Genomic DNA, 6881 nt, shown 5'->3' on the forward strand with positions numbered 1-6881 from the left:
TGATGGAGTTAATCATACAAATAGCGCCAATTCGTTGATATTATCACGCTCAATATTTAAAGGTAAAAAATAGATTCATTTTTTAGATATTACATCGAAGCATGTGTTAAAACAACACTTTTTAAATACGTAAAAATTTATTGTATGTAAAACAGCAAGAGAACCCAATTCCTAAATCTATCACTAGTGTCAAATCCGATATTTTTTCATCCTCAATAATTGACAACTATTGGTAAAAAGAGGTTCTTAAGTAAAAGTTTCTATAGGGATGAAGGTTACCAGATTTTAAGATCTTTTCGTTAAACATGCCGCGGCCCAAGGACTATATGGGTCCTTTGACTGTGGAATATACAAACATCTACACATAAACTTGGAATAGAGTGAGAAAAAACAAAACAAGACTATAAACTATACTTAACTAAGGCTCTGAAGCAGCTAGAGGCAGAGGGCACAGTTTAGTAACTGGTCTCTTAAACACACGATCCTTAAATTGCAAAGAGACTACACGCGTTACACCGTCTGCTCCCGGATGCTTCGCCACAATTCGTCCCAAAAGCCATTTACCTGGAGGTAAACGATCATCTTTCACTAAGACAACCGTACCAACATTTATGTCAGGGTGATTCTGGGACCATTTGTATTTAGTTGCAACATAGTAAGATACTCAGATTGCCAACGTTGCCACAGACTTTGTACCATACGTTGCACCTTTTGCCATCGGTTTAAGTAATCAGGTCGAGTATCCACGAAACTTTCTTCAGGGATAGTAATCGGTGCTTCGCCGATCAAAAAATGGCCAGGAGTTAACGGGAGTTCATCAACAGTAGAACTAATCAACGTAAGCGGCCGAGAATTGACACAAGCCTCGACTTGCGTGATCAGAGTGCCAAACTCTTCGAATGTTAAGCAGGATTCGCCTACGACGCGTTTCAGATGTCCCTTTACGGATTTAACTCCTGCCTCCCACAATCCTCCAAAGTGAGGGGCACCAGGAGGGATGAAATGCCAAGTTGTGCTGTCGTTAGCCAACAGTTGGGCAATTTCGTCAACAACAGTTGATTTGCTGTTTTTGAACGCGAGGTCTAATTCTTTGGACGCGCCTATAAAATTAGCCCCACAATCACTCCAGATGTCTTTACAATGCCCGCGTCGGGAAGTAAAACGTTTGAAGGCTGCTAAAAACGCGGCACTGGATAGTGAACTAACCAGCTCAAGGTGAATAGCCTTTGTAACCATACACAAAAACACACTTATGTACACTTTAGAAGTTTTGGTGCATTTACCAGAGTACAGTTTTAGCGTAAATGGACCACAAAAGTCTACGCCGCTGGTCAAGAATGGGCGTGACGGATTGACTCTGCACTGTGGTAAATTACCCATTAACGGAGTCATAGTTCGTGCAGTTTGGGTAAAACAAGGTTTACATAATCTTATAATCTTTTTTACCAAGTTTTTTGCTCCGAGAATCCAATATTTTTTGTGGACAACATTTAATGTAAGCGAATTTCTACCATGTAGTGTTCTCAAATGAGCATCAATTACAATTAACTTTGCTAAATTACATTTGTGATGTAAAATTATAGGAGACTTCATATCAGGTGGTATTTGAGCATTTACAAGACGTCCACCGACTCTAATAATTTTCTCACTGTCTAGAATTGGATTCAAAGGTAAGAGTTTACTATTTTTTGGAATAGGCTTACCCTGTGATAACAATTCTATTTCACTTTCAAAATAAACTGACTGTGACATTCGAATACAAGTTTTTAATGCAATTTTAATTTCATCAGTAGTGAGGTATGTCAGTTTTATGTTATCGTTCTTTTTGAGAACCTTATCTTGACATAGACGCAAAAATCGAAAGCAATAAGCTGTCACACGTATAAGTTTGAGTAAATTTGAATATCTATTGAGATACATAGCACATTCATTAGGTTCCGAGGTGCATAAGTAACTAACCTTTGCTCTCGGTTTTGCTTCAAGTGTAGTTTCAGGTATAGTGAAATTAGGGTAACAAATCTCAACAGACTCGCGAAGAAAGGCTGGACCTTCCCACCATAGTTGTGACTGCTTCAGCTCGGCAGGACTGATACCACGTGAGGCGCAGTCCGAGGGATTATCCGCAGACTTAATGTGATGCCATTGACTACTATTCGTAACATTTAAGATTTCGGTAGTGCGATTACCAACGAATGGCTTCCAAGTATTCGGAGTTTTACGCAACCAAGCCAAAACTATTGTGGAATCTGTCCAGGCAAATACAGAATTATCATCAATATTTAAACTAGATTTGACAGATGGTATTAATTTAGACAATAGGACTGCCCCACAAAGTTCAAGACGAGGCAATGAGATCTGTTTAACGGGAGCGACTTTTGTTTTGGCTGCGACCAGCCTCACTTTTATCTCATTGTCCGTGATGACTCTGATGTAAATAACCGCAGCGTAGGCGGCACTAGAGGCGTCACAAAAGCCGTGCAATTCAATTTTTACATTGTTAGCAATTCCTAACCAACGTGGAAGCTGAATGGACTGCATATGTTCAAAATTAGTCAGGTAATTCTGCCATTCAGTTTTCAGGTCTTCAGGAAGTTCTGAGTCCCAGTCCAGGCCGGCTAGCCACAACTTCTGCATAAACATTTTAAACACAACCACGCAAGGTGCTAGCCAACCCAGAGGGTCAAATGTTTTTGCCATCGCAGATAGCACACTTCGTTTCGTAACAACGTCGTTGTCATGAGATAAGTTAACTACCAGTTCAAATACATCACTTTGTGGTTTCCAGGCTATGCCCAGAGCTTTCACCGAATCATCCATTTTAATATTCACTGAACTTTTTAAGGCTTTTTGCGAATCGGGAATCTCATTTAAAACCGCATCACTATTAGACGACCACTTATGTAGAAGAAAACCGCCACGTTTAAACAGTTCAGTTAGGCGACGTTGAAGCCGTTGAGTTTCTTCTTCTGTAGATGAGCCCGTCATCAAATCGTCCATATAAAGATCAGTTTTTAGAAGTTCAGCTTCAGGAAACTCTCGACGTTCATCGTCGGCAAGTTGCTGAAGTGTCCTTATAGCAAGATATGGAGCACATGAGCTGCCATATGTGACGGTAAGTAACCGATATTCTTTAATCAGGTCTTCCGATGACTCACGCCACAAGATTCTCTGGTAATCTGTGTCTTGCTTTGAGATAAGTATCTGTCGGTACATTTGTTGTATATCGGCTACTAGGCAATACTTATGTTGTCTCCACCGTGTTACCAAATCTCGTATATCTTGTTGCAGCGGTGGGCCGATGAGTAGCTTATCGTTAAGTGAATTTCCGTTTATAGGTTTAGCGCTTCCGTCAAAAACTACGCGCAACTTTGTAGTGAGGCTCGATTCACGAAGAACAGCATGATGTGGAAGGTAATAAGCTCTATTCTGCTTCTCTGTTTCAGGGACGACCTCCATGTGACCGAGTGACTCATATTGCCTCATGAACTTACAGTATTCTTCGTGAAACTCGGGTCTTCGCTTAAACTTATTCTCCATCTGATGTAAGCGCTTCAAGGCAAGTTGTCTGGAGTTGCCTAAGTTCGGAGCGCCTTCGTTCTTGAAGGGTAAGCGAAGCTCATATCGACCATCAGTGTTTCGAGTGTGTGTTATCTTAAAATGCTCTTCACACTGTATTTCAGATTTTGACAGAGGCTTCACATTTGGTGAATATTCATTGATCTCCCAAAACTGACGTAGCAACTGATCGACTTCAACTTGTGTGTGCATAGCAGCTACCTTGTGTGACTTATGACCAGACTGCGTAACTTCGCCGCTTACAAGCCAACCCAATCTTGAGTTTAAAGCGATCAGAGACTCATTACGTTTTATTATTCCGTCAAGAATAATATGTGAATATACAACTGCGCCTAATAGTACATCGATAGATCCTGGCTTGTGAAAGTGTGGATCCGCAAGATCCGAAATCTCAGAAGAAGGCCAGGTATCGGATGGGAGCTCTTGTGATGGTAATCTCGAATTTATTCGTCTAAGGACGTACGCCTTAGCTGTGATCATGTGTGATGGATCTCTTATAGCATGAAAGTTCAACGTAACTTGTGACTTGGTTGTCAGCGGTATAGATGATATGCCCGTAATTTTTCCGCTGACTGAAGTGCGCTCGAGATTGAGCAGTTGAGCTGCCGCTTCAGTAACAAAGTTTGATTGTGAACACGGATCAATCAATGCTCTCAAAATCATCGTGTCGCCGTTCCTCGACTTAACTGCAATCCGTGCGGTTGCCAATATTACTTCCTCACTGTCATTGTCAACCTCAACTTTGTAAGCGACGGTTGATGTGCTTTGGCTTGTTTCAGGATAATGTGGTGCTGCATCGCTTTCCGGCACTGATGTGATCTTGTTAGGGTTTGTGAAGTGCAGCAGAGTGTGATGTCGTCGACTACATTTTCTACAAGTGGTGCTCTGCCTACACACATTAACTGAGTGACCCTTTACAAGGCAATTAAAACAGATGCCATTCTTCTTAATAAAATCCTGACGTTGAGGAACATCTAATGCGGTGAATTCTTTGCAATGACAAATATAATGGTTCTGTGAGCAATAAGTGCATTTGGTGCTTACTTCTGTGACAAATGACTTTATATTTGTCGGTCTTTGAGTTGTATAATTTTTGACTATGTCCTTTTTCTGCGGTTGGTCTTTTTTATGGGTGACATTTACCATCTCCATAGAACGGAATCGATTTTCTAAAAATGATGACAACATAGTAAATGTGGGTATGTCTTGAGATGATCCAAATGACTGTTCCCATTGTTTGTGTGTTTCTAAGTCTAATTTGGATACAACTAAATGTACGATAATTGCATCCCATGTGGAGGTATCCACTCCGAGATTGTCAAGAGAGTTCAAACATTCCTTTGTAGTGTCCAAAATTTCCTTTAAGCTTTTAAAACATTCTGTGTTCATCTTCTTTTGATTTAAAAGGCGGCTAATTATTGTGGTAACAATCATACGTTTGTTATTGTATCTACTCTCAAGTGTGCTCCAAGCCTTATCGTAATTAGCCTCCGTGAGTGCAAAATGTTTTAGAAGTTGTTCCGCCTCTCCCGATAAACTCGTTTTTAAATAATGATGTTTTTCAATGGTTGTTAGATGCAGGTTGTCATGTACGAGACCCTTAAACAAATCTTTAAAACTTATCCAGTCGTTATAATTACCGTCGAACTTTGGAATCGATAAAGGAGGTAACTTAGTTCTAATCGGGGTGGTCTCGCCATCATTTGTTGCTAATAAACTCTGCATACTATTATTTGATTGTGGTTGACCTTGACCTTTCGAAAATTCCAACAAATAGTCCTTTAATAATCCCTTAAATTCTAGGTATATGTCTTCAGTTGTCTCGTATTGACTTTCGGCATCAAACTGTAATTGCTGCAGTTCAGTTTTCGTAACCGTTGAGCCAATCATCTCATATTGAGTTTGATACTTAGACCAATAACTTTCTAATGTTTCTAATCGTGTTTGTAGATAGCCAAGTGTGTATCTTGATTTAGACGTCTTTTTAGTATTAATTTGCAACTTTGAAATACGTTCCGATAACGTTTGTAGTGATTCACAAAGTTGAGCCATTGTTTACGTTTATAAATTCAGTTTAAGTAATCACTAATGTTCACGTAACGAAATTGTATCAGTCTAAATCATTTTCTAAATATTACTTGTGATCACTATAGTTTAAGTAACATTAGTCCAAAATTAATTACACACTGTCTAAATGTCCAAGTTTGTAAAACAGTTCATATAGGTTGATGAGCTCACCGGTACAAGAAATCAAAGTTAATATTTACAGTCTAATCTTACCAACTCGCAGAAATTAGCACTTAGCCTTTCACACTAATAGTTTTAGCACTTATTACACTTTCATTATCCAGTTCGAGAAGGACCAAAAACATGTTAAAACAACACTTTTTAAATACGTAAAAATTTATTGTATGTAAAACAGCAAGAGAACCCAATTCCTAAATCTATCACTAGTGTCAAATCCGATATTTTTTCATCCTCAATAATTGACAACTATTGGTAAAAAGAGGTTCTTAAGTAAAAGTTTCTATAGGGATGAAGGTTACCAGATTTTAAGATCTTTTCGTTAAACAGCATGTGTAAAGAGGCCCATTCACGGCAGGACTGCACGGCAGTCCTGCAGTGAATGGGCCTCACTGATTGGTTCACACTCGGTGTTTCCGGTCGGCAACGCCGAGTGTGGACCAATCAGTGAGGCTCATTCACTGCAGGACTGCCGTGCAGTCCTGCCGTGAATGGGCCTTTTAAGAGTGAATCTTAGGCATAAAATACCTGCAACGAAAAAAAATACAGTTTTTATAAAAAGACATTAATAATTTTCTAGATTTTTAATTAAGTTTCCAGACGTCTCTTACCGCTTCTATTGTACATGTTTTTTACATTTTTGGCACTCTTGTGCGTGTATCACAGTTTAGGACGAACTCGGTAACAATACCTTTAAAATTAACTACACAAGTACAAATATTTTTATCATAAACTACTTTTGATCAAATTCTTAGATAACATTAATTATTCTACTTCACATTAAGTTTGACTTACCAAATAATAATTATTAAAGAATATAATTGTAACAGTTTAAAAAACGAAAAACCAAAATTAATATAATACTCCACTATCATAGAAAATCAAAATTATAAAACAAAACTACAAGTTACAACGTAAGTAAATTTTCCTAGTACATAATAATATAAGTAAATATTTGAGTAGGTACTTGTATATTTTGGCATTTTCTGGAAAACATAATATGAGTTACTACTTTTAAATAAAGAGGTCCCCTTACGTCGACAGTCATCCTATTGCTATAT

This window comes from Aricia agestis, chromosome 17 (genome assembly GCF_905147365.1).
Source record: "Aricia agestis chromosome 17, ilAriAges1.1, whole genome shotgun sequence".
NCBI lineage: Eukaryota > Metazoa > Arthropoda > Insecta > Lepidoptera > Lycaenidae > Aricia > Aricia agestis.